The sequence below is a fragment of the Sus scrofa genome, chromosome 1 (assembly GCF_000003025.6).
Source record: "Sus scrofa isolate TJ Tabasco breed Duroc chromosome 1, Sscrofa11.1, whole genome shotgun sequence".
Classification (NCBI taxonomy): Eukaryota; Metazoa; Chordata; class Mammalia; order Artiodactyla; family Suidae; genus Sus; species Sus scrofa.
Genome location: NC_010443.5, coordinates 85,125,556 through 85,138,433, shown reverse-complemented (window position 1 = coordinate 85,138,433; position 12,878 = coordinate 85,125,556).

The following is a 12,878-nucleotide window of genomic DNA, read 5'->3' as shown; positions in this document are numbered from 1 at the left end:
TTGGAGTAACATGTGATACATATGTATCCCCTAAAGCACTTCTTGATTTGAATAATCTGGTGTCTAGAGTATTTCCAGGCATCTGGTCTTCTATTCACTGTTCACTCAATGAATGGCTCATTCTTGAGGCAGACTTTATTTGTGAAGTTCAATCGTTGAGTTGAACTAAAATGAAAATGAAATGATACCCAGGGTAAGAGTGCTGTTTCATAAACACGGAGCTGGTGATGATGAGTGGCCAGCTTAACAAGGATTGTCTCCAGGTTCCACTGGGAATTGTAAATACTTGCTGGAATGACTCACTGTGTTAGATTTTTCCAGAAGCAAAAGTGGAAGGTTTCAGCAAATTTGTGACTTTACCTGGTAACCAATCCAGTAAGATATTAGGGATAGGATGATGTGATACTGACAAATCATTTTTAAAATTAAACATGATTTTTCCATTAGATTTTACTTCTATTGAATCCTTATTTCAGCTGAAAATGTGTCATTTTTAAATGAGAAAATTCAAAATGAACTATCTTGTTGGCAAGCTAGAAAATCAACCCTTGTTGCCAACCTGAAATACAAGAAGTCAAAAACTCAAAATTTCTCCAAGTGATGTATTTCCCAAATTCTCAAACATCACCACACACTTCAAGATCCATGGTAGCATTCCGAGCAGGGTCAAGGTAGGATATTAACTGGAAGAGAAAAGGAAAGGGATTCCATCGCTCATAGGAGAAATGACACAAACAAAAGCTCAAAAACAGCAAAGTGGAAAGTACCTTTGGAAAAGGGAGCACAATTCAGTGTGTCCAAAGGGTAGGGTTCATGAGGTGCTGGAAATGAAAATGGGAAAAAAGTTTTTGTTCTGATAGTCAAATCCTCACATGTGAGGCTAAGGAATTTTGAGCTTATTTGTGGGAGATGTGAATCACTTTTTTGAATACAGTGAGGAAACAACTTGAACGAAGTTGGACTCTCAAGAGAGATCACATTGGCTTTAACATGCATGGAAGATCGATGGAGAAATCTTATATTTCAGTCTTGTCAAAAAAAAGTTGGTGAAGATTTTAAGTACTGGATAAAGTGCATTATCCGCAAAGGGGGAGACTATGACCCATCTTGACTCAATCTTTTTTTTTCTTTTTATGGCCATACTTGTGCATATGGAAGTTTGCAGACTAGGGGTTGAATTGGAGCTGCAGCTGCCAGCCTATGCTACAGCCACAGCAATACTGCAACCTAAGGCACAGCTTGCAATGCTGGATCTTTAATGGGAATTCCTTGGCTCAATCTTCCACATTTAGAACCATGAGATGCCAATATCACTAATTATTAGAAAAATGTAAATCAAAAGTACAGTGAGGTCCCACCTCACACTGGTCAGAATGGCTGTCATTAATAAGTCTATAAATAACAAATGCTTGAGAGGGTGTAGAGAAGAGGGAACCTTCCTACACTTTTGAGTATTGTGGGAATGTGAATTTGTACAACCACTATGGAAAACAGTAAGGAGGTTCTTCAGAAAACTAAATATAGAACTACCATATGATCCAGCCATCCCACTCCTGGGCATATATCTGGACAGAACTTTCATTCAAAAAGATACATGCACCTCTATGTTCATTGCAATACTATTCACAATAGCCAAGGCATGGGAACCACCTAAATGTCCAGCGACAGATGAACGGATTAAGAAGAGGTGATGTGTGCACATGATGGAATACTACCCAGTCATAAAAAGAACAAAATAATGCCATTTGCAGCAACATAGATGGAACTAGAGATTCTCATACTAAGTGAAATAAGTCATAAGGAGAGAGACAGATACCATATGACATCACTTATATGTGGAATTTAAAATATTATCCCCTCCTATTTTACAAATTAAGACCAAGAGGTTCATAGAGAGCAAACGGCAATAGCTTAATCAGTAGGAGGGTCAGACTTCAATTCCGAGTTCTTCTAGGTGTTGCAGTGTTCTCTTCTAATATGTAGCTGGCAAAGAAGGTATAATGCCATTGTTTTCATTTTTAATTTAAAAGAAATGCAAAGAAACCAATTATGTGCATTTTTAGGATAGTTGCTTACCAAATGTGGGAAAAAGAGCTTCCATAAAAGTCATTAGGAAACTCATGGTTCCAGCCAGGTTGTAAGGATGGGTTTCCTTAAAAAGATGGAACTTACAGTATTGTGTTGCTCTCCTGATGTAGATCAGGATCTATGGTCCTATATGCAGTCATACAAGTAGGGAATTGGAAAAAACACCATTTGTTATAAATATGTTAAGAGTATATTCAATATAGCTGAATTATGTATCACAATAGCTAAAACCTGAATTACACCACCTTTTCCCTAATCTGGCTTCACTGCTTAAACATGTATGCTTTTCATTATGACACTCGGGGCTCCTTACAATCTAAATTCAACTGTCTTTATAGCTCATTTTTTTTCCCTATTTTACCATCTAGCCAAGGTTAACAACACCACTCCTCCAACTGTGGAACAGGTTACACATTTTCACTCTATTTTCTTTCCTTTTTCTAATCCCTCAGCTAGAAGGTATATTTCTCTCCAATTCTGATTTAAAATATTTCTCTTTTTTCAAGGGCTAACTAAAAAGCTAGCTTCTTTCTGATCTATGAAGGACAACATCAAGATAATGATAAGACAAGCTATAGAGTGATAGAAAAAATTGCAAAAAACCACATTTGATAAAGGACTGTTAGCCAAAATACATATAAAAGAACCTCTCTTAAAACTCAATAATAGGAAAATAACCTGGCTAAAAAAATGAGCCATAGAACTTAAAAGGCACCTCATCAATAAAAACACACAGATGGCAAATAAGCATGTGAAAATATGTACCACATTATATATCATCAGAGAAATGTAATGAAAATAAACATGAGATACTACAACACACCAATTAGAATGGTCAGACTCTGATAATGCCAAATGCAGGTGGAGATGTGGAGTAATAGGAATTCTCATTCATTGCTGGTGGGAATGAAAAATGGTACAGCCACTTTGAAACACTGGCAGTTTCTTACAAAATTAAACATACTCTTTACAGGTAAATAAGCAATGGCATTCCTTAGTATTTACCAAGAGGAGGTGAAAACTTAGATACACACAGAAACACACACAGATGCTTATAGCTGCTTTATTCAAAACTGCCAGAACTTGGACATGGCTAAGATAATTTTCAGTAGGTGAATGTATGGTAAACTGTGGAACATCCAGACAATAGGACATTATTCAGTGCTAAGAAGACATGAGTTATCAAGCCATGATAAGATATTGAGGAAATGTGTATGCGTATTACTAAATGAATAAAGCCAATCTGTGAAGCTACAGATCATATGGTTCCAACTATATGACATTCTGGTAAAGGAAAAACTATGGAGAGAGCAAAAGGATCAGTGCTTGCTAGGAGTGGAGAGAGGGGAAGGGTGAGTAGGTGGAGCACACAAAAAAATTATGGCCCTGAGAATACTGTTTGACACTCTAATGATGGATACATGTCATTATGCATTTGTCTAAACCCACATGATCTACAACCAAGAAGGAACCCCTGGACTTGAATGAATGGACTGATGGACTTCAAATAATTATGTGTCAGAATAAACACATCAGTTGCAATAAATGCACCACTCTGGTAGGGCATGTTGATAAGGGGGAAGGTTATGCATGTGTGGTGGGAGGTATATGAGAAATACCTTTCTCTCAATTTTGCTGTGATCTAAGAACTTGTAAAAAATAAAACCTTCAAAAAAGCTAGCTCTCTCCTATCAGATTAATACATGTTATTTGTGTCTCTTGACTTTTTGTATCATTCTGTTTTTTAAAAGTAATCAGTAGTTGGAGTTCTCTTGTGGTGCAAAAGGAAAAGGATCCAGCATTGTCACTTCAGTAGCTTGGGTTGCTGCTGTGGCACAGGTTCAATCCCTGACCCAGGAACTTCCACATGCCATTGGCATGGCCAAAAAAAAAAAAAAAAAAAAAAAAAATTAGTAATTTTCAAACTGTGATTCTCTCTCCTTAAGGCCTAGGATAGTCACATCCCACTACTCAGCCTGCAATGTTGTCTATAATTCCAAATGGTTTTCAGAACAAAATGACAATCTCGCTTTTGTCAGGTCAAGTTTGGGAGAGCATATTTTAATACAAAAATTAGCACAAAGATCTTTTCCAGAAGCAGGTATTTAGAGGATACAGCAACTCAAAAAAATTACCATTTGAACTGTGTTGAAAGTGAAAACTGTTAGGCTACAAGAAAATATAAAACAGAATGATTGGACTTGTTCCATTTAATTTTCAGAGTGCTGAGAAATAGACAATGAATCACAATTATAGACGGACAAAGATAAAGGAGAATATTCTAAAATAGATGACATCCAAGAATGGAAGGTTTATGCATTTATGCATTAAAGAGATTTAGAGCCACAAATGGTTTTAGATTTATCAACACTAATATCTGAACCCTTAGAATCTTGACTTGACACTGTACCTTCTTAGTCATGAAGTTCACTTTAAAAACTTTGTATGATTCATTACATAAATCATAAATTGTTATTTTTATCACTTTGTACCAGCTGATAATATCTACCTATTTACTCAAGATCATGCATTTAAATAAAGTGTCCATTAGCTTCAGGCTGAACATGAGGCATCTCTAGAGAGGCAGCAAGAGGAACAAAGTAGAGAAAAGCATTTTCTCTACCTTCTCCATAACAATAAATAAAGTGAGCAATATTCCAGGCTTAGAAAATGTCAAACTGTAATTAAATTAAATTAAATTAAATGTCAAATTGCAAGTTAAATTGCAATTAGTGGTGGTAGTTTATTATTATAGCATTTAGAACTTATACATGCCACTAAATGGCTGACAATTGAAAATAAATTCAGTTTGTTCATATCAAGAAATTAAGATTTCAACATATTCTATTTGTGATTACTTGATACATTCTTTTTTTTTTTTTGTCTTTTTAGGGGCACACCTATGGCATATGGAGGTTCCCAGGCTAGGGGTCGAATTGGAACTGTAGCCACTGGCCTATACCACAGCCACAGCAACGCAGGATCTGAGCTGCCTCTGGGACGTACATCACAGCTCATGGCAACGCCAGATTCTTAACCCACTGAGCTAGGCCAGGGATCCTTGTGGATACTAGTCAGGTTTGTAACTGTTGATATATAATCTCTAATATATAATCTCTTAAGTATTTGATCTCCAAATGTGTTTACAGAATTTAATAAAAGATTTACTAAAGGTTTATAAAATTAAGTTTGAAAAACATCTTTTAATCAGTGGTTCTTATTTGATTGTCTGGTACTTAACACAGGTAATTTCAATTTAAACTATGAAAAAATGTAAACCTCTGATGTTTTCTTGGGTCTAAATGCCATCTCAGTTCAAAAGAAAAAACACACATAGTAGGTTCTTAAAAATGATAGCTGTACTTATTATTAGTTTTCATTATATGAAAGTGAGAATATTTATAAATATAAATAAATTATGTCTAAACTACCTAAATTAACACATGTGGTATATTATATGTGCCTTTAAAACTTTATTAAAAATTTTTGACAACATATTTAAAATGTTTAACACCGGAGTTCCCATCGTGGCACAGTGGTTAACAAATCCAACTGGGAACCATGAGGTTGTGGGTTCGGTCCCTGGCCTTGCTCAGTGGGTTAAGAGATCCGGCGTTGCCATGAGCTGTGGTGTAGGTTTGCAGATGTGGCTCAGATCCTGAGTTTCTGTGGCTGTGGTGTAGGCTGGCGGCTGCAGCTCCGATTGGACCCCTAGCCTGGGAACCTCCATATGCTGCGAGAGCAGCCCTAGAAAAAAAGGCAAAAAGACAAAAACAAAAACAAAAAAATTTAACACCGTTAAGCAAAGAGCTTTGATGTAGAATGAAAACATACTAATTTAATTTATGTACTCGATATGCATAATCTACACAATTATAGATTGATACTTGATATATATAAGCTACATAATTACAGATTAAATGACTAAATCATTTATACAACATGAAACAATGTTTAAAAATAGATTGAAATACGTTGTATGTAGAATTTTAAGTAACATAACTTCTTACTACCCAGTCCCTATTTGCCTTGCAAAAAAATGAAAAACTAAATGATTTTAAATGAGTCTTTTGAGAATTCTGAAAGTAATATTTATTGAGCCTTTACGCTATCTCAGACTCTTTACTATGTAATTTAACACCCCTGAATCAGTTTATAATTAATATCTAAAGACAATGAGGCATTCCCGACATGGCTCAGTAGTTAATGAACCTGACTGGCATCCATGAGGACGCAGGTTCGATCCCTGGTCTTTATCAGTGGGTTAAGGATCCGGCATTGCCTTGAGGTGTGGTGTAGGTCGCAGACACAGCTCAGATCCTGCATTGCTGTGACTGTAGCTCTGACTGGACCCATAGCCTGGGAACCTCCGTATGCTGCAGGTGCAGCCCTAAAAAGAGAGAAAGACAAAATAATAATAATAAGGACAATGCAACTGCACTAAAAAAATAACGTGGCTATAATTGTGCACAGAGAAGAAGCGACCAGACCACCACTCACCATTGTGTTTTACCCCCGCCTGGAAATTCTTGCCATTATATTTTCCTTGTTTAGCTTCTGAGTCCTTGGAGAAATCAAAGATGGTAGACAGGATATGAGGGGGGAAAATGAGCCTAGTTGTTGTAGGAATAGGAATGAAGATTTTCAAATGTTAAGGATAACAGTCTACTTTTTTCTTATCCCTCTACTAATGTCCTCTAACATTTCAGAAAAAATGAGGAATTTTTCCATTTTCTTTTCCTTTTTCCTCCCTCTCATCCCACCTTTGTCATCACATACTCATGTTCTTTTGACTACTTTGTTTTGTTTATAGTTCAAAGAAGAAGGAAGATTTGGGTAAGTCTCACAGTTAAATTCTGATGCTTGCTAAAATCAAAATGAACACCACATCTCCATGTCTTATTAATCATCTGAGGTTAGTAAATTGTAGACAAGTCATAATCACTATTTTAATAACCCAAAATCTGTATGTGCATATGTAAACACAATCTGTTAAATGAGAAACAGAAGCATCTTATGGTATCATGTAATTACTCACAAGATAGACAAAATAAATCCTTTACGGAGGAGGTTTTTATGATAAAGAAAAATGATGCCTATTTAGATGTCACTGTCTATTCAGCTCAGTAGCTGTTATTAGTCATTCTCTGCCCAAAGCAACAAGTGTTTCAAACTAACCCACACTTTCCACTCAAACCCTAACCATGCACAGTGGAATTGGGCATTGAAGTAATTTCTGGACTGCCACATTAAGCTGTGCTTTCAAAATCAGGTTGTATTAGAGCTCAGGTACCAAAAACTTTAGAAGACTGAAGGTAATTGCTCTATTTAGAAGGTGGGATGCAGTTTCAGGTCTTCCATTCCTACTGCATTTGGACTAGGACTGTACTAACCTGCTATAATTTAAAGCCATTACAGAAATCTTCGTAGCATGAAATAATTTTTGTGTCTTTGAAATCCTTGATATAAAGCAGTGTTATGTCCAAGGATTTTCCCACAATGGCATATGTAGCATAGTTCAATATGTAGCCCAGAAAGTAGAGTATGTACCATTTTTATTAGACATGAATTGAGTAGCTAAAATAGCCAACCTCTAGTGTATATTCAATATGCAGATAGCTGAATAGGTACACTGAATTAAATTTTCAATTCTATTTAAAAATTCTGTTTTCCAACCTCTATAAATTCCTGTAGGAAGTAATAGTCTGGTGTATAAAATGTCCCATAGTCTTCTTAGTAAAAGCTTTTAAAATATCAAGTATATAATCAAAATCATAGCTAGAATTGACAATTCAAGTACATCTTCTTTAAGAAAGTATTTTTTATGTAAAAGCATTAATTCGTTGATTTTTTTTTTTTTTTGTCTTTTGTCTTTTTTGTTGTTGTTGTTGTTGTTGTTGCTATTTCTTGGGCCGCTCCCGCGGCATATGGAGATTCCCAGGCTAGGGGTTGAATCGGAGCTGTAGCCACCGGCCTATGCCAGAGCCACAGCAACGCGGGATCCGAGCCGCGTCTGCAACCTACACCACAGTTCACGGCAACGCCGGATCGTTAACCCACTGAGCAAGGGCAGGGACCGAACCCGCAACCTCATGGTTCCTAGTCGGATTCGTTAACCACTGCGCCACGACGGGAACTCCAATTCGTTGATTTTTATAATAGATTTGGATCAAGGTTCACTATACATTTTAGAAACAAAATTGGGGCCATCAGAGGAATTCAGCATTACCCATTGAGTACAATATATGTAAATATTTGACTATTTTAGACATAAAATTAGAAACTTTTTAATATTGCCAGATTAAAAAAATTACAGAGGAAGGAAAAAAGTAATTATTGAACAACTACTCTTTCTGTGAGTGAAATGCTGTGCTTAACTATATCCTTAAATATGCATGTATGTTTTTGACTTCCTAAAATCTATTAATTGCCTAATTTATTATTATCCTAAAATTTTTGATGTTTTTGTTTGTGCCTTTGAATTTTTATACATGATAGAGAGTACCTTTATATTTAATAAAATTTAAAAATCACTTAATTCTAAAGATATTTAAATGAATCTTTTTCTATCTATATCCTGACATTAACTTATGAATCTAGACATTAAATTATGAATCTAGATGCTCTTCTCTAAGTCTAGATAAGTGCCAAATCCTAAATAAAAAACCACCTTCCACACCCCAAGCACATTATTTTTTCTGAAAAAAAAAACCAAAAAACAGACATAAAAGAAAAAGTTGGAAGTGAAAGGTCGAAGCTTACAGCCTCAGACAGTTTCTCTCTGAAACAAATGTTATCCTTCTTTGTCATGCACTGCACATCACTAAATAAAGTTGAATAAACACCACATAGATGAAATGTTTGAGTCAATATTATACTCCCTGAGAGTTAATAGTGGTTTACAACCTACTTATAAGCCCCAGATGTTGAATACAATCTTGAGATTGTTGCTGAAATAGAGGATGAATAAAATATTGAAAGAGAGGGGACACAATTTATTGATACAATGTTAGATCTCATTAGAGGAGTCAATCAGACTTTTTGGTTTTTAGTTTACTTTTATATAAAAAGGTCCAAATTTTTATAAACTAGCAGAAAGTAATTCTTGCTGTTCCCAGCAGTTGAAAATGGCAGTTAGTACTTAGATTTGGAAACAGTGGTAGAGTAGGATAAAATGTGGGGAAGAAGCTTGTAGTTGTGCTCCTCCAAAATGCTGGTTATTATGGCCAAATTGTAGTGACAAAACACTTCTTTTATTAATGTGTCGTTTTGAGGAGGTTTCCCTAAAACTACAAGGGAAGTATTTTAGTTGTGTTGACGTAGTGCATACATTAATGTGGTATGACCTACACAAGCAAGGAATCCATGAAATAATGCTATATTTAGAGAATATCAAGTTCAGGCTCAGCATATATGCATAATTACTAAACAAGAAATATATATGAAATATATACTACCTACTTGACAATTCCTTCCTGGGTAGGTGGAACATAGCACACATATAAAGTTATGTGAGACCAAATAGGATGGATTTATCCCCTCGGGGGGGAATGTACTATCAAGCTTCTAGGAAGGACCATAGCTCTTTGCCCCGCATTTGCTCTATATTTAGAGCAGCAGTCCAGACTCTGTGAAGAATCAATGCCCTCAGTGAGACAGGAATGGTGCAAAGTATTGGCAGAGTTAATACCAAGGTTAAGTTTCTCTTACAGCCTTTGATTCCAATGGCAACAGCATCCCCTGTGAAAATGACCTCTGTGTCTTTTTATATTGACAGCTCACTTTTATTACCTTTGATATAAAATATTATATTAGTTTCAGGTGTACTGCATAGTACTTTTATAGATTATATTCTATTAAATTAAAAGTTATTACAAAGTGTTGATTATAATTCCCTGTGCGGTAAAATATACCATTGTTGCCTGTATATTTTACGCATAACAGTTTGTACCTCTTACTCCTCCCTCCCCCTTCTTTGCCCCTCCCCTCAACCCCTCTCCTCACTAGTAACCACTGGTTTGTTCTCTGCAGCTGTGGGTTAGCTTCTATTTTGCTATATACACTTTTTTTGGTTCTTTTTTTATTTTAGCTTGTAGGAATTAAAAATACACAAATAATCAACATATTAACATAGATGAGTTGCTAAATAAATTGTATTAAGCACCACAGGACTTAAGAAAGCGTTCATCTCAAAGCCACATGAAGATGTTTGTGCTGTGAAAAGTTAGCTTTTCTTTTTTTGTATTTAATTTTTTTTATTAACATATAGTTGATTTACAATGCTGTGCCAATTTCCGCTGTACAGCAAAGTGAACAAAGTGTGTGTGTGTGTGTGTGTGTGTGTGTGTGTGTACATTCTTTTTCTCATATTATATTCCATCATGTTCTATTCTGATGGGAGTATAATTTAGTATGGAAATTGATAGTATCTTGAAAACATGGATCTTCCAGTGCTCTATAGAGATTTCACTATGGTATATGCACAAGTAGAAGATGCATTAAGGAACTATAGAGGAGTATCTATTGCATTATTGTTCATAACAGCAAAATCTGAATATAGTCCAGAGTTTCCTTGGTAGGATATGGAGCAATAAAATAGGGTCTATTTGAAGAATAAAATATTATTATCGTGGAACCACATCACAAGGCAGATGGGACACGCATGAACTCTTGGCATTTGTAGACTGGCTGCAGTCTGAGTTCTGGGCTGCTCCTGAGGTGCTGCTTGAGTATGCGCCAACCATGGCCAGCGCTGGTCCACACAGACCCCATTCCAGGGCCAAGTCACCTCTGCGTCCCATAGCTGCACTTTTTCCCAGGTCCTGGGGGCCCTGGATCCAGTGTCACCCTGTGATGTGAAGTGAGACTGGAGTGTTCACTCGGCTCGGGCTGGGGTGTGAACCAAGGTGGTCTGGGAAGCCCAGCAGCCGCTGAAGCAGTTTTCAGTCAGCCTGATCTGTCCTGCTGTGGGGGCATAACAGTGTGCTCAGGCTCCTCACGAGTGGGGTCCAGGCTTCCCATAGTCATCCTATTTGTCCCAGAAGTCCTCCCACCATCCCAGGGGACATCCCTATGTAAGATTCCAGGGCTGCGACACCCTATCTGTGGCTCGAACATCCAGTCCGGCTCACTCCCCAGGGTAGGTCTCTCCCATGTAAGCTCCATTTTCCTTTCCTCCCAGGGTCACAGGTTCTATCTTGACTGTTTTTCTTTCTTGCTTACCTGATTACATGCATATCTTTCTTAAAGTCTTGGTTATATCAGAGTTTTTTCTGCCAGTTTCCAGTGAGTTCTAAGTGAGAATTTTTCCACATGAAGATGCATTTTTGCAGTGCCAGTGGGGAATCTTCTACGCTGCTATCTTGATCTTCTCTGTTGAGTGCTCAGTTTTATAGAGCTCACTACTTCTCAGGCAATGTTACTTGGAGTTCTCGGCACATAACTACATTTTTGCTTGTTTTTTTAATTAAAAAATTTTTTTAATTTAATTTTTAAAAATGTTTTGATTAAAGTACAGTTGATTTACAATGTTATGCCAATTTCTGCTGTACAGCAAAGTGACTCAGAATATGTATATGTGTGTGTGTATATATATGTAGTGTTTATATGTATATGTGTGTGTGTGTATAAAGACTATAGACATATAGACATATAGATATATATATATATATATATAGATAGATAGATAGATAGATATAGTCTTTTTTATATTCTTTTCTATCATGGTCTATCCCAAAAGACTGGATATAGTTCCCTGTGCAATACAGTAGAACTCATTGCTTATCCATTCTAAATGAAATAGTTTGCATCTACTAACCCTAAACTCCAAGTCCATCCCACTCCATCCACCCTCCCCCTTGGTAACCACAAGTCATTTTTAAACACTGTAATACTATCAGGCCTACCTGGTTTCATTTCTCATTCTAGTCCTCACAATATCCACAATAGCTTAACTTCTCAAGTATCTTCATTAGCAAATATATACAGATGATTCACAAAGTTTTGTTTTCTGCTCAGCCATCTCTCCTAGGTTCTAGGCTGCAGCTTCCTAGTGGAAATCTTCACATGGATATCTTTCAGCTACATTAAACTCGAGTATCCAAAACTAAACCCTCATCATTCCTCCTCCTCTGTACTTCTCATTGCAGTAAACAGTATCATATTTTGCCCAGTCCAAACCAGGAACCTGAGGGCTAATTTTGACAGTACCTTCTACCTTACGCCCATATCTAATGGATCATGGTCTGTGACTCTACCTCCTAGAGCGTCATTATTAAAAGAGTCTCTTACTAGATTCCCTGCAGATCATTTTGGCTTCCTCTGATTTACTCATTGAATGCTGCCACCATGACCTCGAAATTAAACTATGGCCATGACACCTTTTCGTTTCAGATCCCCTGGGCTACCTAAGATTGTAAGAGTACTCACAGGATTAATGAGACCTCTCAATTCCCTGGGTAGCCTGTTCCCTTTCATCAAGCTGCAGCCCTGGGGAACTTTTTCAGCTCTTCAGCAATGAGAGACTTATTCAGTCTCACTGCCATGTCTTCCCACAGGCATCTATGCTCATGATGTTTCTCACTCTCCCTTCTTTCCATTCACTGGTCTAACTCTATATCAAACATGTGTCATAGTCTGTTTGTTAATTCCTCTAAAAGATTTCCTATGGCCCCCCTTAAGCCTCTCTTTAAGTTTGAAGTAGAGGTTCCTTCCATGTGCTCCCATCACACACTGCATTTTCTTCTCATAACATGTCATATGTTACTGAAATTGATCTTTAATTGCTTATA